Source organism: Phodopus roborovskii, unplaced genomic scaffold (assembly GCF_943737965.1).
Source record: "Phodopus roborovskii unplaced genomic scaffold, PHOROB, whole genome shotgun sequence".
Classification (NCBI taxonomy): Eukaryota; Metazoa; Chordata; class Mammalia; order Rodentia; family Cricetidae; genus Phodopus; species Phodopus roborovskii.
Genome location: NW_026126571.1, coordinates 17,770,424 through 17,782,668, shown reverse-complemented (window position 1 = coordinate 17,782,668; position 12,245 = coordinate 17,770,424).

Sequence of the window (12,245 nt, the reverse complement as noted above, 5' to 3'; positions counted from 1 at the left end):
ATTACATCTTTGTGAAAGGGAAATCTCTGCTCACTGTGGTTTTCATGTCATTCATTATGCTTATGATGTTCAGAGGTCCTTCTGGGAGGCTGAGATCTTTCTGTGTACTTTACTAGTGGTAAAAGGAAAATTTGCTTGCTCGGCCAGTTTAGGTCTCAGGGTTGGGAGCCTGCAAGAGATCCTACAATAGACAGATTCAATAACAGGAGGTAATGATTTATCTATATACCTACTGAAGCATGCACATGAAAATTCTTTCTGGGCAGCTAGAGGTGGTAATTTGTATACAGAGTTAAGAGGAGGAAGGATGTGGAGAAAGTGATTCTATGATTTAAAAAAAAAATGGGCATTTGAACAAACAAATAGAAGGCACCATGGACTATGGTAATGTTTGGTTAAGGAGTCACTCAAGTAGATGTACTTAGTCCCCTTCCTGGCACTGATGTTCTCCTAAGAAGTTTATGATAGCTTTATTACCAGAAAGCGTTCCTTTCTATCAGATAGGAGAAGCTCCAAAATAGCTTTTCTACCTCAGCTTTATCTTAAAGGTTCTCAACTAAAGTAACCTTCCTTCCAATTTAGTGGGAACAATGGGATCCCACGTTTGCAACCCTTTCCGTTTTCTTAGGACCTTGTTGTAGGCAGAATCATGCCTTCCCAGGATGTCTGTGTCTTACTCCCCAGAGAGAGTGTGTGTTAGCCTGCATCCGGAGCGGGGAGTTACACCTAGAGGTGAGTTTAAGGCTGTCTATTATTATAATAGGATATAATATTATAATTGGATGAGGGCAATAGATAAAGGGTGAGAAATGTGAAACAGGAGCAGAGGGATGTTGTGTTAGTAGTTTGAAGATGGAGGAATGAGTCCATGAGCAACGAATACAAGCAACTTCTACAAGCTTGAAATGGTCCTAGAAAGGAGCATACATATTGACAGTTTTATCCCAGTCTGAAAGAATGTTCCACATTGGGCTTATGATTTACAGATATGTAAGATAAGATTGTGTTGCTTTATGTCACCAAGTTTATGGTCATAGCAGCAATAGAAAACAAATATATGTCCATTCTAACATTGATTATTTCCTTTTTTGGTGTCGTTGTTTGGGGATTTTTTTTTTGTTAGTTTGTTTATTTATTTATTTATTTATTTATTTATTTATTTATTTTTGAGACAAAAGTCTTTCTGCACAGCCCTGGCTGTCCTGAAACTCACTTTGTAAACCAGGCTGGCCTTGAGCTCAGATACTTTACTTTTCCTGCCTCCCTAAACCTGTGATTAAACACACCCAGCTATTAATCCATTATCTTACCATTCACTGGCAAACAAACTGTGTTTGTTCTCTGCTTCCAATGAACAAAGTCAACATCTATTTCTGTAACCTTAAAGCTGTATGGGTTCTGTCTAGCAGCAAGATGACCACAAATGCTTCACCAGACACACACTAGATTTATTCTAATCAATTTTAGCTCTGACTCTAGAGACACCATCACTCAGATCCCACAGGTTGAGGGCTCAGTCTTCTAGATGGATTCTACTTCGGACTCAGTTGGGAGTCCATATCTTTGAAACTTCTGACCAAGTGGCTAATTGTTCCCAGGACTCCAATCCTAGGTTCTTTTAATTTGTTACAGTGGCTAAGCTGAGTTGAGGAAATGAATATTTTAAAGATCAGAAATACACATCCTGATGAAGAGATACATATCAAGTGATATCTGGAAAGATCTCAGGCCTAGGGGCTTCTGTCCCTGTGCAGTTGGGGTGTCCCGCTCATTCAACACACAGATGAGTTCTCTGTGTGTCCACCTGACCTGAAGCTCTCTGGACCATGCCATCTTGTATTTCCGTGGAGACTTCATTGCATAGGCACAACTCAAGCATGGACACTGTGCGGAAATGTGCCTGGGTCAAAAGGGCATGACTCAAAGCTAGCAGACTAAGGTGAGGAGGCCACGTAAGGCCCATGTGCACTGTTCCTTCTGGGCACCTCTGTAACTTGGGATAGGATTATTTTTGAAATTTTTAGTGTTTTAGTTCTTGGATTGTAGGTTAGTGGTAGAATGTTTGTCTAGTTTGCATGAGATCTCAGGTTCTAGCTCTAGTACTGCAAAATGAAATGAAATCAACACAATAAGCCATGGCCCTAAGTCTTTTCTCTGTTTCACAGGCTACAGCAGAAGCTGACAAAGACATGCAGCCAATATGTCATTTCTGAAGAAAATGGAGTTTTTCTTTTGCATACTAGCTGACAAGACATCAGAAAAAATAAGATTAGAACTTCTAGTAATCAGTACTGTGGGCATGAAACCGGGGACAGAAAATGTGTGCCTGTGTGTATGTAAGAGGGAGACAGGCAGAAACAGTGTTTTCTGAGGCCCACCTCTGACACCTAAAGTACACTAGCGTTACTCTTTTCCTTAAAGAGAAGCCAGATACCATGGATGAAAAGCAAACAATCACAGCTATGGTATAAGTCTTCAACTTTAGGTATAAGTCTTAGTTACCATCCACTTGTTTCAACTTCCTCTTTTCCCCAATTAAACACTTACCTTGGACCAGCAAGATGGCTCGGCAGCTCTTACTGTCAAAGCCTAATAATCTGAATTCAGTTCTCGGGCCCCACATGCTGGGAGGAGAGAACTGATTCCTGTAAGTTGTCCTCTGCTCTGATCCTCTAGCACATGTGTGTAAACACACACACACACACACACACACACACACACACACTTTAATTGAAAAAGAAAAGAAAACGGCATGTATCTGTGGCTGAGAACACTCAGCTCACCTGGTAGAGTGCCTGCCTACCACAGAACCCTGAATGTAATTGCCAGTGCCACAAAAAAACTGGGTGTGGTGCATATTTGTATTCTCAACACATGGAAGGTGAAGGCAGGACAATCAGAAGTTCAAAATCATCCTTTGGCTACATAGCAAATTTGAGGTCAGCCTTGGATATGTGAGACCTGCCTCAAAATAAAAAATAAAATAAAATAAAATAAAATAGATAGCTCAGTGGTAAAAGTGGCCCCAAAGCCTAAGGACTTGAATTTTATCTTCACTGTGGAAACAGAGAAGTCATTCCTACACAGTGTCCTCTGACCTCCTTGTAAGGACTGCCCTTGTATCAGTATAATAGAATTAAACAAAAACAAAGAAACAAAAAATCAACACAACTCTATGAAGAGACAACTGGACTCATTTTCCTTCTGCCACAGTTTATGTATAGCCAGCCAGGTACTGTAACAGACATCCATAGTCCCAGCTACACAGGTGGCCGAGGGAATAGCACAATTATAGAGGCATTGGTGTATAAAGGCCCTGAACTTGAACCTCAGCACCCTGCCTCACACACACACACACACACACACACACACACACACACACACACACACTCCCCCCACACACATACACTTTCTTTTTTCATTTCAGTTCTGCTGTCTAAGTGTGTTAGTCACTTTCCCAACAGTAAAACAACATACCCAGGGTAATCAACTCATCAAGAAGAAAGACTCCTGGTCTTTCTTTCCAGTCCAAGGTTGCTTGGTCTTGGCACCTTTTGCCCCGTGTTGAGATGGTACATCATCGTGGAAAGGTGTGGTAGAGGAGGGTATTTTCTTTATGGCATCTCTAAATCAAAGAAACAGAGAGGGCCTAGGTTCCCATGACTGCTTTAAGGACATGACCTGATAATCTAGGGGCATTCTGATAGGTCACACATCTTACTTTCTGCCTTCACTTGGCAGAACTAATCTGAGGGCCAAATCTTTAACATGTGGGGCCACATTTCTGACCCCACATGGTAGCCCTAAGGTACCTGATACTGCCCTGCCTTTCCGTTTTATATCTTGACCTCTTGGCCTGCTTACAATTACTGGCATATCTAGGTCAAACCAAAGAAATACGTCTGTGAATCCCAGGACAGCTTCTAGATATATTATCTCCCCACCGCTACCACAACTCGCCCCCGGCCCGGCATTCCCTTTAACAGTGAAACTTTTGGGAGAACTTTAAATCACCTCCATTGAGACTTGTCTCAAGAAATAAAAATGAAATGAATTTGCCATTCCTTGGACCACTGTAGAAAACTTTCACCCGGCACATCAGAAGTCTCTGGAAGGAAGCTGAAGTTAAAACCATAGGGGCAAGCGATACTGTGAATATAGCTGTCTTTTCAGTAATTTTTTTTTTTTTTTTTTTTTTTTTTTTTGGTTTTAAGTTGGAGTGATACTGGAGAAGGACATACTTGCATACAATATCAATGTCAACCCAAGTGCTCCCAGTCCTGTGAGAAGCCCTATTGGAAACCTGGATCCCTGGAAATCTGGCATAGGCACTCCCTGCCACTTCATTTGGAACATATGACTAACATTGTGTTGAAACCCTCTGAAACAAAGAGTGTGGCTGATGGTCTGTATCCTTCCTACTGACAAGGTGACATCCCCTGAAGTGCTTCCTGGTCTGTAGCCCTTTTCATGAAGAGATTGGTCAGTGCTAGAAAATGTCCTTGTGATGCAGGGCAGCAGGTGCTTTCCTTGCCTAGACAGGGCTAAGAGTGCCTGTAACAAGAATTTCTCAGTTTACTATCTGAAGAGTAGCATACAGACAAAAAGTGGAAAATGTTCATACCCGAGGACATGATAAACAATGAAATATCTATTTTTTCTTAAGATACTCCGAAGCTCCTCAGTCGATGTGTCTGCTTTCATCCTTGCTGGTCATGTTGGTAGCTCTCTTTGCAAATAGCTTGGTCAGTATTTGGCAATAGTCTTTTTGGTGTAGATAACAGGTGTTTTTCCCTGCCTAATCTTTGGCCCTTTATTTTCTGAATTAGGCTCCCTTTCTGAGTTCTAACTCAGAAAATCAACTCCATCTTTTCCTTCACTCTTTTAAAAAATGTTAGACATCTTTTCCTTTATGTGTTTGAATGTTTTGTCAGCATGTACGTATGTATATATACCACGTGTGTGCCTGGTACCCTGAGAGTTCTGAAGGGGGTGTCAGGTCCCTTGGAGTTATGGATGGTTTTTAGTTACCAAACCCAGATCTTCTGTAAGAGCAACAAGTGCTCCCAAGCACTGAGCCGTCTCTCCAGCTCCTCCCTTCCTCACTCTTGCCCCCTCTTACGTAAACTCTGGACCTGAAGGAAACCCTAAGTCTGCTTATTAAAAGAGTCAGAGCCTGGGCCCGGCACCCCTCACGGCCCCGCCCCCTAAGTTTCATCTCAGGGGTCCTGACATGAAGATTAGATGTGAATGGAAGGGGTAAAAGTACGTGAAACTTAGTAGTCCTTCCCATCACTGGCCCATCACTGTCTGGGATCCAGACTCTCACAAGGTCTGACAGGTGAGAACTGTGTACAGTTTGTGTCCTGGGGCTGGTGCCTTTTCCTACTCTCTGAGGAAATTCCGGTTTAGTGGGGACCATTGTTTGAACATTCTGACAGTCAAAGGGAGTGTCACAAGTGCCTCTTTAGAATACCTTCATTCCTGCTAGGATAGCTACATGTTTGCTCTGACCGTCTCTAAGTTCTTCTGCTGCCCCATGAAGGTATCCACTGCAGAGCTTGCTGTTTACTTCTACTTCCAAGAAGCAGACCATTTCCATCTCTCTCCTGATAGGTGCAGAGAGTTCCAGCTGGACTATTTCCTCTAACTCCAATGACATCATCATTGTGCTCCCTCCTGAGTTCACTTTTAAATTATTTTATTAACAAGACAAAGATGTGTGTACTCAGCCATAGCAGCTATTGATTTCCAAAGGACAGCAACCCATAGACAATCGGGGATGAAGTTCCCACAAACTTGTTTCTTCATGAGAAGTACAATTCCTCCTGTTTAAATATTTAACTGCTAACATGGCCGCTGTAGAAGTCAGTCATACATTTCTTTCCCTCAAATCAAAATTGTAAAAGTTTCTGAGAATAGTTGAAGGGGAGGCAGGGAGATTACTCAGCAGTTAAGAGTGCATACTGTTCCAGCGGAAGACATGGGAGCAAGTCCCACCCATGGAAGGCTCAAAACCAGCTCCAGGGAGGATCAGCTTCTGAAACTCTTCAGGCACTGGAGCTAACATGCACATTCTGCACCCCACCCCAACAAACACATAAATAATAATTAAAAACATTCCTAAGATAGCCAACATCAGTGTGGGTTATACAGTTTGAAGAATACAAACCAAATAAACAAAAGGAATAGAAAAGAAAAGCTGCACCTGTATCCTGTACGGCCTGAGATTAGAGGTGCCGTGTAGAGAAAGCCTGCCTTGCTATTATCCCAAAATGAAACTGTTGTTCCATAGGTAGTCAGGCCTTGCCCCCTTGGAGGCCACTGAAGTCCTGGTTCAAAGTTGACTTTGAACCACGTCCCATTTCCTTGTTTAACCTAGACAAGTTAGTATCAGCTTTGTCACTCTTTGGAATTTAAAATAGCGTATGAAAAGGTGGAGGCTTCAGGGTTTTGTTGAGGCGAATTAAGGCAAAGCTATTTCTTCTTAGTCCAAAGAATGGGTATCTTGGCCTTGGGTGGAGATGTGAGACACTCTGATCTGCTGCAAAGATGAGGTCATTATGTGCTATTACCTCCTCCCATATGTTAGTTAACCCAGGTGGACCATCCCTCTACTTATCCTAAGCTCTGCCAAGAAGACAGTGGGAATAATTGCTCCCTTAAGAGGACAGTAGACACCAAAAGCTTCTCTTGGGTTCTCTTATGGGGACTCCAGCCCAACCACACAGCGATGAGTCTCTCCCCAGCTACTCTCCCCTCTCCCTCAGTACAGTCCCTTACAGAGCTTTTCTTGTAAACACTGTTTCTTCATTCTTTTCCTTTCAGGTACTGGCAAAGTCTAAGCATGCTTTCCGGACACCTTGGGTCTCACTCCATCCTGTCCTATGCAAAGTGTGCCTGCTTGGTGACGTCCAGCGCAAAAGGGATGGCTTTTTCTCTTCCTCATCCATCTCCCTCCTATCCACAGATGCCATGGTTTCAGCTTGCCTACCCCATTGTTGTAATTCTCAATTTCCTTGAACTTCCTTGAGTTTTGTTTTGTTTTGTTTTGTTTTGTTTTATTTAAACCAAGGAAACTAAGAACCCAAAAGGGGCCCACGATTTTCTTGGTGACACTGTTAGTAGTTCTCCTGGCTATATAGAGTCATAGACTGTTGAAGTTCAGGGAGAAGGTCAAAGAGCCTGTTGGAGCCATTTGCTATTTTGAATTAAGAATCGGCTGGGGCTGAAAAATCAGCTGTGATTAACAGGATACCAGAACCACAGAATGAAACCTTTGCTTTACTGAGACAATTGATGCTGGCCGGCTGGAGCTAAGAAGTTAGTGGTGATTAAGAGGAGACCAGCAGCCCTGAGGTGAAATCAGCGTGTTGGAACCCAGAAGCTGTGTTCCAGAGGCTGCCAGGGTTGTACCCAGTGCTGGCAGCAGAATTACCGGGTGGTACTGATTTGGAAGGCATGAAAGACTCATGGAGGGCTGCTGACGCTTGGCAATGTGTAACTGGGCTGGAGTCCTGGAAAAGAGCACAGGAAGTGAGCCCGGGGGAATAAAGCCAGGAGAAGCTGTTGGTGAAAGCTCAATTGAAGCAGAAGACCCCCAGCATTTTGGAGATACCAGTAGTGTGGGATGACTGGGAAGGACAGCAGCAACCCCAGAGTGGAAAAGATCTGAGGCGATGCGATAAACCCAGGTCATGCGTGGTTCTCACAGGGATCTCAGAAGTCCATTAGGCACCGAGCTTTTACATGGTTGGGCTTGGTTTTGTTTTGATCTGATTGCGACTGAGCTGGGTTCTTTCTTTTTGGAATAAGAAAGGATTGGAGTTATTTTGACTCTATGGGAACCCACATTTAAAGACTTTAGATAAAAAAAAAAAAAGACTGCATTTTTAAATTGCTTTAATTTGTAAACTGTCTGACTTTCAAGTTTGTAATGTATTTTATATGTCAAATCAATTAGTGTGAGATTGGGGGAGACGTAAAAAAGGAAACGTTAAATAGTGTTGTATTGATGTGTCAAGTTCACAATTAGTCAACTGTTCAGGCTACTTTTTGTCAACTTGACACAAGCTGCAGTCACCTGAGAGGATGGAATCTCACTTGGGAAAAAGCCTAGGTAAGATCTTCATGGAGGTAAGGTACAGGCAGGATCAGTGATTGATGGGGTGGGCCCACCCCTGGGTTGGGGGTCCTGGGGTCTAAAAATAAACTAAGCAAGTCAGTAAGCAGCATCCTTTGGTGACTTCAGCATCAGTCTCTGCCTCCAGACCCTTGCCCTTTGACTTCCTGCCCTGAGAGCTTTCAGTGACTGTTGTGTGGTAATGTAAGCAAAACAAATGTGTCTCCCCATGATGCTTGTGGTCATGTTTCATCACAGCCATAGAACCCTAAGACTGAAGCCATAGCTGGTGCTCCTTTCAGAATTACCCGGATGTAAGAAGTCTCGCCGTTATGAGAGATTTGGTGTCTTCCAGTCTATGTCTTTCTCTCTAAGTCATTGAACCACTCCTCCCAATTTTGTGTGTGTGTGTGTGTGTGTGTGTGTGTGTGTGTGTGTGTGCGCGCGCGTGTGATAAAATCCCCAAACAACAAAGGAATCAGGTAACTGCAGGGGTAAGCCCCTTCTTCTCACCAGGAGGCCATCTACCCCATCTCCATAAATCCCACGAAAGTCCACTCCAAGTCCAGCCTGCCATAGTTAATACAGCAATTTGCCAAAATCGCATCCTTAGTATCTTGTGGTTCCTCGAAATTCACAGGAAGTAGGAGTGGATTTTCATTTGAGGCTTCAGACCTCAGGAAAGAGCCTCGCCTCCGCAGTAGCACAGGAAGCCCCCCGCCCATGTGTGTCCAGCGGTCGTGGGTCGTGGGACTGGCTTCACTTGCACGCCATGGGCCTGGCGGTGCGAGCTGACGTCAGCGCGGCGGAGCCTAGGGCGCAGTTGACGGCGGGCAGAAGGTCTGAGCGGCAGTGTGCAGGGCGGTGAGCGAGTTCTGAGCTGCGGGCTGCTGCTCCGCCCTGGACAGAGAGGGGAGCAAAGTGCGGGCAAGCCCGGTAAGTGTGCTTGCTAGGCGCCGTGCGCCGCGCCGGGAACTGCGGGTGGGTCGAGGGGACCGCGAGGTGTGGTTTTGAAAGTGAGTAGGGACTATGAACTGAGTAGTTCAGTCATTTCTCCAGACTCTTGTGCATGCAATGATAGCGGGTCTGCGGTCCAGAGAGGGAGGATGAAGTTCAGCCCCTATTTGCTGTAAGTGTATGGAGACCATAATTGCTCTTGGATGGACGGGTGGGTGGATGGATGGATGGATTAAACGTGCAGAGCCTGAGTCAGTAGTACCTCAGGTGGAGAAGTTTTCTAGGGGGACTGAACAGCTTGTTCCCTGGGGCCTAAAGTTTGTCACTTTTAGGTGTCTTGTTACTGGGCTCCCTTTCGAACATTTCTGGGAGTAGTTAAGTCTTTGTTTTTTTGTCTTTTTTTTTTTTTTTTTTTTTCCTTTACTTATTCCTTAGTTGGCTGGGAACTTGAGCTTTTTTATTTTCCTGCCTCAGGACCATCCCAGCACTGGGACTATTACCGGGCACCCTCACACCAAGCTCTTGATTTTTAATAATTAACTTTAAAAAAAAAAAGCAACTTGTTGCAGTAGTTGCTAAAATAATATTGAAAGTTTCTGCGGATAGTTGAGGCTTTTATTATTATTGTTATTATTATTATTATTATTATTATTATTATTATTATTGTTCTTACTGTTTAATCATTCTCAGTTTGATGGGAAGTTGAGAGAATATCAGATTTTGAGCTCATAGTTATCAATTTACTTATAAAGACAAAAGAAATATTAAGGGAATGATATTCAAAGGTGGTAGTATACCAATTGTTTAAAACAGAAATGAGCCGGACTGGGGGTGGCACACACCTTTAGCCAGATGGGGGAGGATCTCAGTGAGTTTGAGGCCAGCCTGATCTACAAATTGAGTTCTAGGACAGCCAGGGCTGTTACACAGAGAAACCCTGTATGGAAAAAACAAACAGATAAATAAATAAAATTAAAATAGAGATAAGTGGATATGAATAGACCAAAATTATTTTTCCTACTCAAGTGATGATTAATCGCAGTGAGTATGTCCATTTCTCAGGAAGGGCAAATGCAATCTTGGTGAGATTAGAGACACTGTGGAATATGGGTTGATCCTCCAGATTTGTGGCCATTGAGCCTGGGATATGACTAGAAATTAGTCTTTGATAGCATCAGATAATTAAACTGTCTTATATTCTTCAAGTTACCCTGCAGGTTAAAAATTAAATTTCTGGAAAGTAAGAGCCTTTGTGGCTTCTCTCTGAAGGCATTCAGGGTGTGTGTCTTACAAAGAAAGAGGAAGACTCCCCGAAGGCTCTGTGAACCTAACTGTCCTTACGCAGGACTTCTGTCCTGGTTCCTGGTCCACGTTGCTTATACCAGAGGCTGGAGAAAAGAAGGGACAACAGAGTTATTTTAAAGGAAAAGGAAAACATTTCACTTTATACAAACCATGCCAATAGTTTGACTTAAAATCGTCATACATTGGAATGATTCCAAGGGGTGGACTTCAGTGTGTCCTAGAGGGCTTCTTATATGCAAGTGTGTTGTGTAGCTGCTCTCATGCTTACTCTCAAGCTGCTGGGTGGGCATTTTAATCCCATATTTATTTACAGGAAAGGAAAACAAGAGTTTCAGGAGAAAAAGGCGATTGCACTTTTATCAGTGTTCACCATGCCTGTCTGTCTGTCCTTATCTTACCATCCTCCCCTCCCATTCTTTCCCCACCCCATTCCCAACCCCACATGTATTGTGGGGAGAGCAGAGGACAATGTCAAGCGTCCTTTCTCAGGCCATCCGCCATCACCTTGTTTTTCCAGAGGGTCTCACACCAGTTGGAGCTCACCAAGTTGGCTTGGCTGGCTTATGAGCTAGCCCCAGGGACACCTGCCTCTGTCTATTGCTGCCTCACCAGCACTGGAATTACAAAGCAGGTCTGAATGTTTACAAGTTCTCTGCTGACTGAGCTATCTCCTTGGTCCAGGGATGTATACTTTCTGTCTGTCCTGCAAGCCCTTAGTAGCTCACTGTAAAGGCATGCAGGAAGGAGAAGACTTGGGGCTATAAACTGTACCATTGCTTTTCTACCATTAAATAAGTCATTCATATCTGTATGATAAATTCTTCTTGAGGTCAGGGGACACACAGGAATTAGGATGACCATATTTTATTTAAGGAACCCCGAATGGGTTCCTGTATGGGTCAGTTGAAGTTCCAGGGAACTAGTACACTGGGCTGTGTGTTTTTGTCTGATTTGTCACTAGAAACAATAAATGGGTTAGTTGTTTAAGCTTTTATACTATGTAAGTATTAAGTGGAGTCAGGCATGACCCGGGAAAAGGTTAAAGGGCTAGGGACCCAATTCTAGCAGAGCAATAATAGCTCATATCCTCTCTTGCTAAGCTAAGTACATAGTTGTGAAGGTCAAAGAAGACAGCATGTTGTTTAGACACTGTAAAATGTTATATTGACCTATAAATAACAGTGTATAAAATGCTATATTAAATTTAATTTAAAATTGCAATCAATGTGAAACTACTGAGATAGCCTTTAATATTAAATCTGCTGTAGTACGTGTATCACGGATAACATATCTTAATTCGCACCATCCACATTTCGAGTCACATATAAGTAGTGAGTACTATTTTAGATAACACAGCTCTAGGGGCATCAATTTGGTACACTGATAGAGGTTAATTTAGGTTGACTTTTTACTTTAAAATTTATTTGTAATTGCTGCCTCTTGCTTTTAATAACTAAAAGTTTATTTCCAAAACTATTATTAATAAAGACAGGAAGAACACAATGACAGGCGAGTAGAAACTGAGAAGTAAGATTTCCCCGTTATTTCAGTTTGTACTCACAGTGGTAGGGAAGTCTAAGAGATGCTGCTCTTCATTTTACCAGCCTGTGATCTGAGTTAGATACTGACTCCTGTTCCCTAACATGGAGATGATGTTACTGTGCTACAAAAATCTTTGATCCTTGCCCCATCCCAGTCAGAAACCTCCCTGAATCCTTAGTGTCTCTGGAGATTTTGTTTCTTTTGTTATGCTCAATGAAGTTAGATTCCAGAATTACACCCCCCCACCCCCAACCAGAGAGGCTAGTTTGTAGACTACACTGCTGTGAGTGAAGTGGCCCTAGGGTGGAGCTCGTAGATA